The 16,382-nt window shown below is 42.9% G+C and overlaps 1 long non-coding RNA gene across 2 annotated transcripts; it reads right to left on the reverse strand.

Annotated features, from left to right (window-relative positions):
• Positions 1-11,627: 11,627 nt before the first annotated feature.
• On the reverse strand, positions 11,628-14,679 carry LOC140001718 (uncharacterized). Of its 2 annotated transcripts, XR_011807215.1 has the most exons (4): positions 13,365-14,679; positions 12,608-13,080; positions 12,045-12,249; positions 11,628-11,961 (listed from the first exon to the last, which is right to left on the reverse strand). It is a non-coding gene; the product is annotated as an uncharacterized lncRNA (long non-coding RNA). The 2 variants fall into 2 exon arrangements; XR_011807214.1 differs by lacking the exon at positions 13,365-14,679 and having other exon boundaries at positions 12,608-13,334.
• Positions 14,680-16,382: the final 1,703 nt, after the last annotated feature.

Below are 16,382 nucleotides of genomic sequence, written 5' to 3' on the forward strand. Positions count from 1 at the left end.
GCAAAAATGTGTCATTTTACTTAGATAACAAATATTTATTTGTTAAATATTTTAAAGCAATTATGTAAAAGTATTGCATTTTTCTTTCCTGTAGTTGTTAAAGTTTTACCACAAACAAATGGCAAATCTTTAGATTTAATGTGTCTCCCATACTGTATTAGCAGTGTTAACACTAATTGAAATCATCATTGTCTTACAGCTTGAATGGATGTACATCTACTCACATGCAAGATCCCTTTGAATTTATTTCAGGAAGGACTAATAGGAAATGCAATTCATCAAGGAGTACTTAAGCTCTCCTCAAAACTGCAGAAACTTCACTTTGTCATGAGGCAATCATGAGGCAATCTTATTTTATTGTCTGGGATGGCTTTCTTCAGACAGATTCCTAGGATTTTTCTTTTTCTTTTTCAATTTGCACTACTTGTTTTTCCCTTAGAGAAACATTTTTCCTTCTCTAGGGCTCATCCAGAAAGCAACTCTCTTGAGTCTTCTTGATTTTGGCAGAATAGGTTATTTATTGCTGCCCGTATCTGATCTGTCTTACAGGCATGTTTCATTTTTATAATTTTTTAAAATTACGACTCTTCACATAAAATAATACTTAGAAAATACATAACTCTAATGTCACAGGCTAGCATAAATATGGATAATGGCATATTTCAATGTTATTATTTCACAGTATCCCAGTGTTGTGTATTCCAGGATCTTCCATGGAAGTTTATGATCTTTCTGCTTCTTGCATATGCTCCATCATCTGTGCTTAAATTTAAGTCACTGAGAAGGCAAGCTTAATTGAGTAATAGCACACTGGTGTTCAGTGATATTTGACTGAATCCAGAAAAGAATTATTTTTCTTAAATGATGTTAAAAAATTTGATAAGAAGATGTGAAGTCTGAACTTTATTTATGTTCTTTGGGATTTTGAGCTGGCACACATTAAATCAATTTAATTTTATCATTAACTTCAATAGGAATAAATTTGAAGCTTAGCAGAAAAGAAAATAGAGAAAGGAGGAAAACAAAGGTAACATAGAAAAATAGTTCCGGAGCACTTGCTACTAATTCAACCCTTTTGTAGGTTTGATTTGGCAACTTCAAGGGACAGATTCGAAATTCAGGAATCAGTATAAAGCACCAGCTTGGCCAGCAATGTGGGGTACACTATCTTGCAAATATGTTGGCTAGCTATATAAACCAGCAGATAGGCAGTTAAAATGATACTTGATTCTTAAACTGCTATTGCACTGCTTGGATGCCCTATTAGGGACGTGAGAGCAGAGTTTTGCCTTCCTTTGGCATCCCTCAGATTACAGCAATGCCTCACTCAAATTTTGGGGTTAACCCACCACAGGTATGCATCTCTGGATGACTCTTCATGTCAGAGCTTGACTTTTTTATATGTTCTTGATGTGTAAGGATAAATTTCACTTCACAAAATACAGGAATTTGCGTGCAGGGAATGAAACATCTGCTGAGAAAATGCTTCTGAAATCTTTTTGTTTTCCAGACCTCATTGGTTCTTCTAGGATGAATGCTTCACTTCGCTGAGGACAGAAAATAAATTGGTATATGTCCATTTTCTAAGAAGTTAACAATGGGCAGCCCATTTCTTACTAAAAATTGAAGTTTTGCCTTATTTTTTTTCAATGCAACGGAATGCTGCATATGTGTTATGGCAGACTATGTTAATACTGGAAAATAAGGACTATAAAACAAGCCATACTGATCAGGTCATAGAAGATCCAGCCTAACGACACCTCTCTGGCAGTGGAAAAAACAGGGAAGCCTAGTGAAGAAAGCTTTAAAAGAAAAAGGAAATGTGCTGTTTTAAAAAATAATAACACTGTACACTCTTTCAGCCTTCACCTTTCTGTGGTTTTGAGAGGTTTATTCCTAGGGAAAGGAAAAAAAGAAAAAAAAAAAAAAAAGAAAAGCATCTGTTTAAGGACAGATAGTGAATAAGTCTTACTTGTGTAAGAGAAAAGCAAAAACAAAAATTAACAAACTTTTTTGTTTGTTTGTTTGTTTGTTTGTTTTTTGCAAAGAACTGTAAATAGTAAGCAAACAGAAAAACGTAAACTTTAGTTCTGGATTAAGTTTTGCTTCAATATTGTATTTATCTTCAAGCCTAAACTGGGGATAATGGTTTTGTTCAGATTCGTGCTGCTATCATATCTAGGCAGATATTTCTAGATTACATGCTCAAATGGCAGTACTTGACAAAGATTATCTGAGACTATGAGATCCTGTTACACTGATTGGGAAAAAAAAAAAAATCTCATAAAAGTAAAGCTGCTGCCTTGAGATTTCTGCTCTTTTAATGCACAATCAGTCAGGACTGGGAAAAATGCTTTTTTTTAAAAAAAAGTCCATGATGCCTCTCTCAAAAAAACGAGGAAGATAAGACAGTTTTAATGTGCACCTATCCTTCAGAACTATTTATCTAATTATATCTATGCCCAATTGTATCTCTGATTTATATGGGCACTTTCACTTCTATAGTGATTCCTATCCAAGAAGTGATATTTTAAATTCCATATATTTAAAAGCTATTTATGTGGTTTAGTTTTGCATAAAAAATAAGAGCATATACACATATTCAGAAGCAAGTAATTAATGTTATCTTATTTTTTAAAAGGCAAGTAGCACTATCTCTCTAAAGCTACAGCTTTTTTTTCCCCCCTAATTGCATGCCAAAAGATCTATTAGGAAAATAATAATAATAATAATAATTTCTGAGAAAGATATGAGAAACCATGTTTCTCAGTACTCCAGATTTCAATAAGAGCGTTGATTTATTTTATTTTTTTCATACTGTGTGGATAGTTCCTTCAAGCAACTTTAGTCTTAAAATCATAACTGAAGAAACATGGCTTTTTCAGTTTGTTTTTATATAAATCCAATTGGAAAGGTACCTGTTTAATTTGAAATACTTAAAAAATAATAATAAAACTATTCTTTGTTTGATTTAATTGCACAAAACATAATAGGATGCTCTAAAATCAGAAATTTTCCCTGAACTGAAAACTCCAGGAAAAAATGCACTGTGATTGCCAGAGCAAAACCTTCTTTATGTATTGCATGTTGTACAACAGGTAGAAGTGCCTACATTGGAGAAATGGTATATACATTTTATATAATTTGGAGTGGTCCTAGTGGATGAGAAGACTCCAAACCTTATCTTTATAAGCTGTAATTACATTTTAATTGTGAAAGCTGCTGTAGGGTAGTTAATACCAAGTATATAACCTTGTTGCGTACCTGTGTTGTGAAGCAGAACTGCTTATGAATACATCTGATTGCATAAAGATTGTCTTCTTTGTATATTCAGTGTTTTGAAATGCATGAAAAACATAATTTCTGGTAATTATATCAGCACACTTAACAAAATGTTAAATAACATAAGTGAGGGTGAATTCAAAGGAAACACCTTGAGATTTCAAGTAATGGTAAGTGACACAGTGTTACAAATAATAATTAAAAACACACATACATTTTTCTGTCCTGGTAATTAAAAAGAACAGAGGAACTGTTTGGGTTTTTTTGCAAAGAAAGGGGACTACAAATAGCTTTGAAGAGATAATGCTTACTTGAAAAACAAAGAGACAACCAAAGTTTGAAGACAAAAATGGCATTGCCGTCTATGAAAGTAAATGTTAGAGGCAATATCCAAATGTGAGGCATCATCTATACGTGATGTAACAGTACCTGAAGTCCATCGGTGTGGGTTTTTTATTTAAAAAAAAAAAAAAAAAAAGAATCCAAACTCCCACCAACATACCAGCTCTATGACATTCTGAGAAAGCCCTTCAACTTCCTCTCCATCCCACAACCCCAAAATAGTAGCTAAGTTAGAGATGAAACCCCCTGAATCAAACTGTGCAAAGTTGCAACTGCAAATAACCAACATTTGTAAGCTAATTATTTTGCCACTTTCAGGGACTCTATAGTCTCAACTCTATCTGCATTGTCCTTTGATAGCTTTTCACATTTTACTCCAGTCTATTTTGTTGCTTACTATATGCTGCACTTAATGTGTTTTGTGCAGTGTCCTGGGTCTATCTCATGGGATTGATGCTCTGATTGGAAGTGGGTACAAACCAGAATCATAAAATAAAATGAATAGAATCTATTTTGAAAAACATATCTGCAATGTGTTCTGTTGGCAAATGCAGTTCCCTCCTGATTTATCTTTGCAAGATCATACTAGCAGTTACTGTCAATGGGGAAAAAAAGTCAGAAAATATGTTATAGATAAACATGCAAATATCCCTATTTCATTGTGACAGAAACAATGTTCACAGTACCAAAATATATAGATGCTAGTAAGCAATGTTCTTATTTTCATTTTTTTGAAGATAGATATTTAAAACTTTCTGCAGTTCTGTTACCTTTGATGCTACTGACAGATGGCGATCCTTGTAGTAGGTCACTCATTCCATTATTCAATTCTATCAAAGTTTCAGAGTGCACAAGGCAATGTGGTTCATCTCACTTGTTCTGTTTCCTATTTATCTGATGACTGAACTTATAATTTTCTTGGTATATCATCTTACCACCTGAGAATAATGGGCTCCTAGAAAACTAGGTTTGTGTTCTGAAACATTATTTATTCTGCAACATCTATTTCAGCTGGTGTCCAAGTGTCTCATCTCTTCACTGAGAAAACAAGGATTTTCAAATGCAACAATCTGCAGGATTAATATACATGCTGTCTGAATCACTTGCTTTAAAATAATACAAGTTGGAACTGCTTGATGATTTCTCATCCCACCAGCATAATATAACAAAGCAATTTAAGGAGTGAGTAATCTAGTAGTCCTTCTCAGTGAAAATTTACTAAGGTATAGTTGTTTTCCCAACTGATTTTGCCATTTACCTTTTGATATTTTATATAAGATTTTCAATCTAATAGTTGTTTCTGTATTTACTGAAAAATGTTGAAATATTATATTTATAAGTATTTGATCTTTATAACTGATTATTTTATAAGTGCCATGTTTCTTGCATTTTCAAGTAAAGGAAATTTCAACTGTCTACAGAAATTCTTAATTTTGGTTCTGAAAATGAGAGGAAGTTTGAGAATCTCCGTCACTTTGTCCAGCTCTACCAAACATTCTCTGCTTGAAGAACCCCAGGAATCAAGAACATTTGTTTCTCTTTTCCTAAGATGTATGTTGGTCTCAAATGCATAAATCTGAATTCATGGCAAGAATCAGAAGCTGGCTAAGAGGTTTAGCATTAGCCAGCTAAAACCGATTATGAGGTTGAGGAGAGGCTCAAATTACCCCATGTTGATCAGGTGACACTTGGGTATGGAAGGAGGCTGACATCCTTTGGAAATATTCACCTCCAAGAGTTTATCTACAACAATTTAGTGGCCAGATAGGTTGCTTTCAAGTTCTTCAGAGTTCTGGGGTCTGCACGAGATGTGCTGTGTGGCTCTTGTCTTTCTATCACTGTTGCTCAGACAAGGGCTTTCATCATTTCTCATAGTTAATGCTGGTCAATGTGCTGAGATCAGGAGAGGTGATGTTTCTGGAAGGTTATAAAGAGAGTGGTTCAAACAAATGCAGATGAATGAGTTCCTTCTGCACAGATTCTCTGAACAAGGCAATTAGACTGAAAAAATTCTTACATAAAACTCATTAGCCTGCCCAGTCTGCACTGTCAGGCAGCTGCGCGATGTGCCTGCTGCTCTGAAACTATGTGTAGCTAGATGGGGGAGAAGGTCTTGAGGAGGAATGTTTTGTCTTTTGTTTCAAAATAGCCTCATCAGTGTGTAACTAATTGCACCGTATTCTGTGCAATTTTAGGCTGTGTAGTCTAAATTGGTTTCACATTGAGGGAAGAAAGGTGACTCATTAAAATAATCTGAATCATGGTGATAAACTACCTTTTTAAAAAAAAAAAAAAGTAAATATCCAACTCCTTTACATAAATGTATGTCAAAGCAGAGGATTTGAAGTAAACAATAAGTCTTTATTAAAGCATAACACTAAGTTACACTCAATTTCAGATCTTTTTATCTAAGTTCTTATAAAAAGCTGTTTAACTTCACAGTCTCTGCAGTCAGCAATGGTGCTAAAAAATCTCAACATTATAAAACTTTTCACAGTGTCTAACCTAAATATCCTTTCTTCAAATTGAAGACCATTGTTGTTGTTGTTGTTGTTGTTGTTTTGTTTTGTTTTTTCTTTTTTTTTTGTTTTGTTTTGTTTTGTTTTTTCCCTGAGCATGGAGATGACTGCCTTATCTTTACTAATAAGCCTTTCATTTAATTGTAAAACTTAATTCAGTTTTTCAGCTCTCAGCTAAGCAGTCACAATTATGAATCCACTTTCTTTTTGTGAATCCTTCATATGGATCTCTAATCTTTTTGCTTTTGCTTTGAAATCTCTGTCAGTTACTAAAAATTTGATGTTCACAGCTGCATATAATACAGCATCTGTATCATATATATCTATATTGTATCTTCTTGGTGCTATCTGCTTTAGAGCAGGAGTCCTTTGGATGGCTCTGTTAATTCTTCTACTTGGCAGTATGACCACAGAGGGGTATAATGGTGTTGGCATGTGTTCAGTTACAAGCTACTAGAATCTCCAGCCCCTTTTCCACAATAGCCAGTTCCCTCTTCTATCTTTGTGCAGGTGATTTTCCCTATTTAACTGCAGAAGCCAATGCATGTCCCAACCCAAAGATAATTCATCTGGTTCATAAAATATCCTCTGATCCTGTTCATCAGAGGAATTGCAAAAGCTCCCATTGTTTTGTGCCTATCTTGTAATAAGCATTACCTACTTGAAATTTTAAAGTGTACTTAAAAGACACAATCAAAGAAGACCTGACTAAATATTAAAGGCATGATTTAGTGTTTGGATATGCATATCTACATCTTTTAATCCATTCTCAGGCTTTTTATCCTATCGCAGGAGAGATTTGATTGATTTGGTATTATTAAGGGATTTTTTAGACAAATCATAGAATCACAGAATCATTAAGGTTGGAAGAGACCTTGAAGATCATCTGGTCCAGCCATCACACCACTACCAATGTCACCCACTAAACCATGTCCCCAAGCGCCAGGTCCAAACTTTCCTTGAACACCCCCAGGGACAGGGACACCACCACTTCCCTGGCAAACTCGTTCCAACGCTAACTACTCTTTCTGACAAGAAATGTCTCCTAATTTCCAACCTAAACCTTCCCTGGTGCAACTTGAGTACATTCTCTCTAGTCCTATCACTGGTTAGCTGTGAGACTGACACACAGCTCCCCACACCTTCCTTTCAGGTAGTATATTCTTTCTGATACTACTTCCTATTTTTCCTTCCATATCTTTCCAAATAGCTCACTGGATTATTTTTGCAGATATTGTATTATAATACACAGCTTCTTCTAGATCTCCTTTATTCCCTTTTAAAGACAGACATTATTTTCACCTCTGCAACTTTACACTTTACAGGTTCTCCAAGATCACTTCAGTAAATTATTTTTGTTTACTGGAAGCAGCTTTATCAACTTTGTTCTTTACCATCTTACTATTTTTCCTTTTATAAGAGATTTTGATGGTTCCAATTCTGTTAGACCTCTGTTTATTCCTTGTAGTGAAGATCAACACGAAACAAGTGCTGCAGTCATTATGGTCATTTCTCATGACCTCTTATTTCTCAGGTCATTTATTTGTGTAGTTTCTTCTCATAAAATCAGCACAGTAAGACTTGCTATGTTGTTTTCCCTATTTTTGACATGCAGAGAAAACAAACTATGCCTTCTCAGTTCTTGAATGATGATTTGCAGGATGAAAATGTTCATATCTATGTGATGCTGAATTTCATTGCTGTCATCAGAAAAGTGGTCTACTGGTCTACAGACAAGTGTACATGCATCGATGGCTTAATTTAGTGTCTATCCACAGGAGCCTGTGAAATTTACAGCACGATCTCATACAACTCTTACAACCATTAAGTCACTACTGTAGGAAAACCAATGACCACAGTATTATGTAATATTTGCAAACTGTAGCTTTTCATTCGATGTACATGTGAGCAAAGTATTTCCAATGCTTTCCTTCCTTTTTCTTTAACTTGACTGTTTCTGCAGAAGATAAACTTATGTTTAACATTTTTTGTCTTGTGTTTTATATATATATATATTTGTGTGTGTAGTGGTGGTCTTACCCTGGTGGGAAGATGAACTCCACCACAACCACTCTCTCACACGCCCTCCTCAATGGAAAAGGGGGAGGAAATAGGATGGACTTAACAGACTAGAGAAGAGAGAACTCAAAACAAAATAAAAACATCTTTCTCCCATACACCCTTTTCCACATCCTCACCCTTAATGGCACAGAGGAACAGGGAAAGGGGGCTGAGGTCAGTTCCTAACACTTTGTCTCCACTGCTCCTTCTCGCTCCCTCCCTGCCCCTGTTCCCATGGGGTCCCTCCCACGGGATGCCGTCCTTCCCCAGCTGATCCCACACGGGCTGCCCACAGGCAGCAGCTCCTCAAGCACTGCTCCCACACGGCTCCGTCCCACGGGCTCCATCCATCCATCACCCAGGAGCAAACTGCTCCAGCACGGGTCCCCCATGGCTGGGCGGCAGCTCCCCCCAGACCCCCTGCTCCTGCGGGGGCTCCTCTCCACGGGGGGGCTGCAGCTGCGGCCCGGGGCCTGCTCCTGCGGGGGCTCTCCATGGGCCTCAGCCTCCTCCAGGCCACATCCACCTGCTCCACCGGGGGCTCCTCCACCCACGGGGGGGCTGCAGCGTGGAGATCTGCTCCGTGGGGGACCCATGGGCTGCCGGGGGACAGCCTGCTCCACCGGGGGCCTCTCCCTGCACAGCCTGCAGGGGAACTGCTGCTGCCTCCTGCTGCACTCACCTGGGGGGCTGCAGGGCTGCTTCTCCTCTCTTTCTCCCTGGGAAGCAGCTTTTGTTTTGTTATTTTTGTTCTCCTTTCTTAATTACGGTCTCACAGAGGAACAAGCGACATCGTTTCTTGGCTTGGCTCTGGCCAGCAGGGGAGCCCTTATCTAACGTGGGGCAGCTTCTAGATTCTTCTCACGGAAGCCACCCCTATGGCCCCCTGCTACCAAAACCTTGCCACGTAAACCCACCAGAGCAACTCTTTCGGTGAAGAAATTTTTCGCAATAACCAACCAAAACCTCCCCTGGTACAACCTAAGGGGTTTTGTTCTTGTCTTGTCACTTGGGGCTTGGGAGAAGAGAACAATCCCCACCTCTCTGGAGCCTCCTTTCAGCTTCCTGTAGAGCACAGGAAGGTCTCCCCTGAGCCTCCTTTTCTCCAGGCTGAACAACCCCAGCTCCCTCAGCCGCTCCTCACCAGACTTGTTCTCGAAACCCTTCACAAGCTTCAGAGCCCTTCTCCGCACACGCTCCAGCACCTCGAGGTCTTCGCTGAACACAGTGCTCGAGGTGCGGCCTCACCAGAGCCGAGCACAGAGGGACAACCGCTTCCCTAGTCCTGAGGGCCACTCTATGTCTGATACAAGCCAGCTGTAGAGATATTTCTATGCATATAGATGCAGCACTAGTACATGTTCCTTGGAAAACCGGTCAAACTCTCTTCAAACCCTCTAACTGGTTTCCTCTAACTGGCACTGATGCTTCAGCTGGATCCTCTAAATCCCATGTTACTGCTTCTGCTTCCTAAGCAGGTGACGGAAACTCCTAACCGGAGAGCAGAGGAGTTGTAGTTCTGTCTACAGGCAATATTTGGAAGTCTGGAAGATGCTTCCCGTGCTCAGCTGCCATCCCTACGTTAATCAATCACCCGATCTTTTGCCTTCCAGCAAAAGTCTCGATGCAGTTCTTAAGGCAAGTTATATCTGAAAATCCTCAGCCAGCTCTGTGCAGGCCAAACCTTTCATGGCACTGTGCAAGGCGCGGCTGGCAGCGATAAATCAGGTTGTGGAATGAATGGCAACGTGTGGGGAGGGACTTTTCAGGTGGCTTCGCGCTGTTTCGCAGGTCCCTGAATTAGAGGTAATGAGGAAACAAGCGGGAGAAACAAAAACTTGAGCAAGGCTGAGATCCAGAATTGGCTACAGTGTTAAAGAGGACCTTTGGGCAGTGGGCAATTGCTGGCTGGCTCCAGGCACGTGCCTGAGGGTCTCTGACCAACTGTGGGATAGATGCGGGCGCGTGGACAGCACGTGGGGCTACGGGGAGAGGACATGTAGGAGTGAAAAAGGGCAATAAACGCCTCCTGTTCAAGAGCCATCAGGAGTCTGTGTCTTGCATCCCTTCAGCAACACAAATATTTGGCTCCAGATCCAAAATGTCATGTATCTGGCAACTTTATTTATGGTAGCACTCCCCTCCCCTCCCCTCCCCTCCCCTCTTTTGCCTCCCCTCCCCTCCCCTCCCCTCCCCTCCCCTCCCCTCCCCTCTTTTGCTTCCCCTCCCCTCCCCTCTTTTGCCTCCCCTCCCCTCCCCTCCCCTCTTTTGCTTCCCCTCCCCTCCCCTCTTTTGCCTCCCCTCCCCTCTTTTGCTTCCCCTCCCCTCCCCTCTTTTGCCTCCCCTCCCCTCCCCTCCACTCCCCTCCCCTCGCCTCCCCTCTCCTCCCCTATGCTCCCTGTCCCTACACTCTGCTACACTCCCCTTCCCTATCCTACTCTACACTCCCCTTCGCTACACTACCCTACATTACCCTATGCTCCCCGCCCCTACGCTCTCCTACGCTCCCCTCCCATATCCTACCCTACACTCCCCTAAACTCCGCTCCCCTACACTACCCTATACTCTCCTACGCTCCCCTCCCCTCTAACACGCTACCCTACGCTATGCTATGCTACACTACCCTATCCTACCCTCCCCTGCCCTGCCCTCCCCTCCCCTTCCCTCCCCTCCCTGTCCCTCCCCTTCCCTCCCCTCCCCTCCCCTATGCTTCCCTACGCTCCCCTCCCCTACGCTCCCCTCCCCTATGCTCCCTGTCCCTACACTCTGCTACACTCCCCTCCCCTATACTACCCTACACACCCCTACACTCCCCTCCGCTATCCTACCCTACACTCCCCTAAACTCCGCTCCCCTACACTACCCTATACTCTCCTACGCTCCCCTCCCCTCTACCACGCTACACTATGCTACGCTACGCTATGCTACCCTACGCTATGCTATGCTATGCTACACTACCCTATCCTACCCTCCCCTAACCTCCCCTACACTATCCTACCCTCTCCTGCCCTCCCCTCCCCTGCCCTCCCCTCCCCTATGCTCCCTGTCCCTACACTCTGCTACACTCCCCTCCCCTATCCTACCCTACACTCCCCTTCGCTACACTACCCTACATTACCCTATGCTCCCCTCCCCTATGCTCCCTGACGCTCCCCTCCCCTATCCTACCCTACACTCCCCTAAACTCCGCTCCCCTACACTACCCTATACTCTCCTACGCTCCCCTCCCCTCTACCACACTACACTACGCTACGCTACCCTACGCTATGCTATGCTACACTACCCTATCCTACCCTCCCCTGCCCTCCCCTCCCCTGCCCTTTCCTCCTCTCCCCTTCCCTCCCTTCCCCTCTCCTCCCCTTCCCTCCCCTTCCCTCCCCTCCCCTCCCTTCCTTTTATTCCCTCCCCTTCCCTCCCCTCTTGTCTTCTTCTCTCCTCTTTTCTTTCTTTCAGGTATCTTCAGATTGCTTCAGTCGTTCTCATAGCTGCTATCCCTGGCTGATTCACGGGAACCCATCAGCAGCAACCAGAAGCGCTCCAGCTGCTGTGTCCCTAGGCGAGCAACAGTCTCCAACTGGGAAGCGCTGACTTCCTTCTGTGGCTCAGACAGGTGCCTTGCAGTTCCACCGTGGCCTGGACGTGTCCTCTTGCTGTGTCCCCACCTACAGCGCAGTTCTGCTTAGAAGCAGCAGCAGGCTTTTGAAGATGTCCCACTCCTTCCATTTTCAATGGTTTAGCTTGGCTAGCCGGGTGGTGTCTGTCAATAGAAGACAACAAAGAGATTTGGGTTAGAAACAGCTAACTGAGTAGTTCCTTTGCACAAGGGCAAGGACTATTTACCCCTTCCTAATGGAGACTGCAGTGTCAGAGATAATGACGGGTCCTTCAGAGAGCTTTGAAATATCCCTTGGGGATGCTGAGTCCAGAGGACCAGAGGAAATCTGTCTAAAGTACACCATGGAAGCACTCTGAATTACTTCCTAGCACAGAAGCATCTCTGCTGATACGGCTTCAGCTGGTTGCAGTGTTCTTCTTCACCTAATACCTAAATTGAGATAAGAGGTCTCAATGCAGATGGAAAGATTGAGAACTAGAGAAATCACTGATGTGCTTTGAGAACTTCTGAGGACTGAGAACTAAATAAATCCAATGTTGTAACATTAAGGATTGGTTAGAAAAGTAAACGTTCAAAACAAGTAAAGGAGAAGGACAAGTAAGCTTTCTTAAAGGATCTACTATATGTAAAGGATCTTTAAATAAGTAAATAAGTAATGAAATATATGCGCAGAGAGATAGATAGATAGATATCCAGAAACCTAAGCAACTGCTGCGCAGGTTAGCTTCTTGCTCTCTTTTCTCAAAGTGCTAGTGAATACAGCATCCGTGTGCGTTACAAGCATTACCCTCAGTCCACCACAGGTACACACGAGAGGACAGCCTGCAGGTTGCGGAGGCAAAGAAACTGCTCTGGCTGGATGTGAAGAGCCAAGACAGAAGTTGCTGTCAGGGAAAAGATACACAGAGGGGATGAAAACCACGGAGTGCGCTTCCGACCTTCACAACTTCTAAGCAAGCGGAGATGAGGTTGTGGAACAACCAAATGAGCTGTTGATCGAGAAGCAGCCTGAAGACTGTCCTTAAGCAGGGCCTTGCATTCTTCGTTTTTATAGCATTGCTTGCCTTCAAGCGCACAATCATGACTTTATTAACTTTCTACCACTACAGAAATGCACCGGATTCTTTCACAACACTTACGGGTGGTAATTGGAAATACTGGTCAGCATTCTCTATTTCCTTCTTCATCTCAATTCTCTTTTGGCCTGTGAAGCTTTTCAGATCAGAGGAGAAGATCCGCTGTGATACGGAGTTTTGGATACTGCAAAGGAAACGAAGAATCGTACTGACAACTCTTTTCAACCTCACCTGCAACCATCACAGAAGAGAACAGCGAAAGAACGCCGCTTTCTCATGGGAAGCATAAATTCGAGCATAGGTGTCCTCTAGCTGAAGCGAGGTGAAGCAGGTTCCAAACAAGGGGAAGGAGCACACCCACACGCATTTCCATAAAGCTGTGTTTTCAAACAAATGGTTTAAAGACTTAGATTTTCTTACAAGTGAAGAATGAAAAAAATAAAAAGAAAGAAAATTATCCGGACATACCGTTTTCCTCTAGCTTGCTTTGCTGCTTTCAGAATCGAGGGCTTTGATACTGCTGCCTCCTCAGCAACATCAGCAATTTCCTAGGAGAGCTGGTGTCCACCAGGTCAAATAGGAACGGGAAACCCCTCTTGCCACAACTTCACACTCACACCAGAGTTGGCAGGACAGGCCGATGGACAGAGAAGTGTCTGGAAGAGTGTTAGAAAACAGACTTTAGATTTCCGTCCACCCAGGAAAAATTACTTGCTCATCCCTTCAAACTGAACTCTCAGTAGAAGGAGGTGATCCCAAGCTGCACTCCTGACATCTATGCTGCAAAGTCATCAAATGCGCCATGTTACTGTACCAGCCTGTGATGAACAGAAACAGGACTTTGAGGTTATGCTGTTTGAGTAGAATTAAGCTCAAAGAGTTAGTCCTTTGGTATGTTTTTGTCTGCAAGTGTTTTCACTGTTTCCCAGACAATGTCTCCAGCAAGCTGGCTGCTTGCTTCATTCGTTCTGTTCCGTTCTCTTTTGTTTTGTTTTCTCGGCAAGGGTTCTTAGAGAAATGAGATTAAAGTGTTCATATTGTATGTCCATCCCTCCCTCCCTCCCCTTCGCTTGTCCAGAGCTTTTACCTTGTCCACCAGCTTGAATGAACTCGGTCCTAGGCGCAGTTGTGTCCAAGCCATTCTGTTGCTAGACATGTTGTGCAAACAGACAGCTGAGTAGTGGGGAGAGGACGTGCTGCTGTCTGCAGTGTGACCTCAGCGCTTACCAAACAGTAGGGAATACACAGAGAAGGGCGTTAGGAAAACTTCAAGCCCCAGATACATTTTATGTGGAAACCATATTTCCCAAGATAACACTGGACACAACTGCATAATCAAAATGGATTCATTTCTTGGTTCATCCAACTCCTAGGTTTTAGTTTTGAAAAGTTTCTGTCTTGGCTTAAAGCACTCTTCCAATCTCTATTTCCAGTTACTAGGATTTCCTGAAATAGCTAATCCCATTTTTTTCTCTGTACCATCTCCCCGTCTCTTTGTTTTCCTCTCCCCAAGAAACTTAGAACTGCTCTCTTCATACTTGACAACTAGATATGGAGCTGTATCAGCCAGAAGGAAGTTTCCTTCACACTTTCCGCTTCTTACGGTACCTGGACTCTTACCTTTACTCTTACTCGCCCTTCCTACATTAGCACAAAGGAAGCTGTTTTGGAGATCTGACGTCTTGTTCTCCAGAAGCTACCCTGAATCACCCTTACGAGAGCTGTCCCACGCTGCGAGCACAAGTCTTGCAGTCTGGCCAGATATTTGCCTTCCAAGTCAATAATCAAATCTGTCAAGTTAAGAACATGGAATTAATGGAAAGGAAATCCTCTTATTTTGATCCCAATTCCCTTTTTTTTTTAATTTCTTTTTTTTTCTTCTTTTTTTCTAGACCACGAGTGAATCGTGGGAAACCAGCAAAACTCAGGTGAAAAATGGAATGAACAATGTTAAGGTCAGGCAGCTTGCCCACTGCAATTGCTACCCTGAAAGCAGATGGAGTGCCTCTTCAGACACCACAGCCTGAGACACTACTCGACAGGCCAGCCCATGTGGTGCAGTCCATTGCTGTCCTGAATTTTAACATGACAGGGGTACTCTTAAGCCTCTTGTTTATGCTTTAGGACTTGCGGTCTATGGGAGGACCACAGCACACTCTTCTCTGTCTCCCCTTATTTGTTGATCGTCTGTAGGAAGAAGAGAACGTGCAGAGGCCCTCACCCGTACATTGGGTCTGTTCTCACTCTGTGCAGCTCCATCATTGAGCAAAGTACCAAACTTGATGCTTCTCTAAGGGCTTTACACAAACTACAGAATACTAAAATGAAGCATTCACAACAAAACCACACTGTTTTCCCCAGCCAAGCATCAAAACACTTACAGAAGGGCACGGGCCCTCTCTGTGCACCTCAAGGTGGGATCCACAAATCCTCACGTGCTTTCATCGCATCCAGCACCCTTCTCTGTCCCTCCCGGCTAAACATGCACAGAGGCAGCTGTTCCCAAAGTGCTGTGGTGACATCATTCAGGTCTGTTTCTGAAGTCATCACCGCAGGCGCCTCCCAGTGACGGCACAACACTCTCTGTTGCTAACGCGTATGTCTCAGAAACAGCTAGAGAAGTACCACTATGCCCAAACTGACTTGAATTAGGGTAGTTCAAAAATTATTCCCTGCTCCCCTACATCTGTGGAAGGTGTGTGATCAATCTGTTCCTTGAGAAAGGACTACAGACCAAAAGAGCTTGATTCTGATACGGTGCCCGCACTTGTAGAGCAGTTCACCTTTTATTTCCATGTAAGAAAAAAGAAGGTGAAATCAACAATTCCCTTCCTCTGATTTGGGAATAGGAAAAAAAAAACAATTATCCAGGAAGCCTTAATAAGGAAACTATGCATTCCTTGTTAAACATCTTGTTTCTTCGGAAAACTTTTCCAGTCCTTTGCAACTGCACTGGTCTGAATCGGGTGGGCAGCCGAGTTCCACCACGACCACTCTCTCACTCCCCCTCCTCAAGGGAAAGGGGGAGAAAATACCATGCGAAGGGCTCAAGGGCTGAGATAAGGACGGGGAGATCGCTCAACAATTATTGTAAAGGGGAAAGCAGACTCGGCATATGGAGATAGTAAGAGTTATTGCCTACTACCAACAAACTAGACACGTGAGAAACAAAGGAAAGAAACCCAAAACGTCTTCTCCCCATCTGCCCTCTTCCACCTCCTCCTCCTGAGCAGCGCAGGGAAACAGGGGACTGAGGGCTGCGCTCAGTCCCTGAAGCTTTGTCCCCGCCGCTCCTTCTCGCTCCCTCCCTGCCCCTGTTCCCATGGGGTCCCTCCCACGGGATGCCGTCCTTCCCCAGCTGATCCCACACGGGCTGCCCACAGGCAGCAGCTCCTCAAGCACTGCTCCCACACGGCTCCATCCCACGGGGTCCATGGTTGGGCGGCAGCTCCCCCCAGACCCCCTGCTCCTGCGGGGGCTCCTCTC

This window comes from Anas platyrhynchos, chromosome 2 (genome assembly GCF_047663525.1).
Source record: "Anas platyrhynchos isolate ZD024472 breed Pekin duck chromosome 2, IASCAAS_PekinDuck_T2T, whole genome shotgun sequence".
Classification (NCBI taxonomy): Eukaryota; Metazoa; Chordata; class Aves; order Anseriformes; family Anatidae; genus Anas; species Anas platyrhynchos.